Source organism: Pteropus alecto, unplaced genomic scaffold (assembly GCF_000325575.1).
Source record: "Pteropus alecto unplaced genomic scaffold, ASM32557v1 scaffold105, whole genome shotgun sequence".
Taxonomy (NCBI): Eukaryota; Metazoa; Chordata; class Mammalia; order Chiroptera; family Pteropodidae; genus Pteropus; species Pteropus alecto.
In genome coordinates this window covers 6209544-6210495 of record NW_006436294.1, presented here as the reverse complement: position 1 = coordinate 6210495, position 952 = coordinate 6209544, and positions in this window count along the sequence as shown.

Here is a 952-nt window from a genome sequence, read left to right as displayed (position 1 = left end):
GTGGGACGGACCCCACCAGGAGCCACAGCCGGCCCACCGCTCCTCCCCCACCGTGCCGGACAAGGTCCCCTTGTTTGGATTAGCTTAATTACCCCACCGAAATCGATGAACAAGGATCTTTTTAGACATGGAACTTTCAAAATGTTCTTCGAGTGGGCTTTTTTTTTTTTAAGGTATCAAATGCTAAGCCTTTGTGGAGTCAGATGCTTCCAGGGACCTGGGAGATAGGACCTTACTTGCGAGAAGGAAGCGACCCTGCCTGAAATCAGAAGGAAACTTGCCAAGAGTTAGCTTTACCAGGCGGCACACACAGTGGTCGTTTTCAGCCCACTGCGTTTGGGTAGTGGGGACGCTGGCGACGTTGGACGTGGCCTGACAGTGTTGTGAGCCTGCTTCCTTGGCAGGTGACTTTCAGAGGAGGCATTTTAAGAAGATTAAAACATCCGCAGACTTGGAGGGTGACAGCATAATCCACTTACTGTTTTCATACCACTTAATAGGGTTTTCCTTCTAAACGTGCATTTCCACAGTGGCCCTTCCACCGCAGTGCGTGGATGCCGGAGGCTGGGCCGGTCGGTATGGGCACCCGTGGGGTGTGCTCGTCCAGGCAGACCTCGGAGGTGCTGCTGGTTCCGTCCAGATCACCGCAGGAAGGCGAGTCATAGCCTTTTTGCTGGTGGGGGGTCTTTGCCCTAACCCTCTGTGAGGCACAGTGGGACAGTGGGACGAGGTCTGCCTCTACTCGTTTTCTGAAAGGTTCTGGGAAATGAAACAAAACCCTGAAGCTGGAGGGAAGGACTCTGAGTTCTGTTTGGCCCGTTTGGAACCCGCGGCGAGGCAGGGGTCACACAGGGTCGACGGCGAGTCCGTAGAGACCCCCTCACGAGGGTGCCCATCGTACTGGGCGTTTTGTCCCGAGTGTAGGAAGGAAGGAGGGTGCTGGCCATCCCCC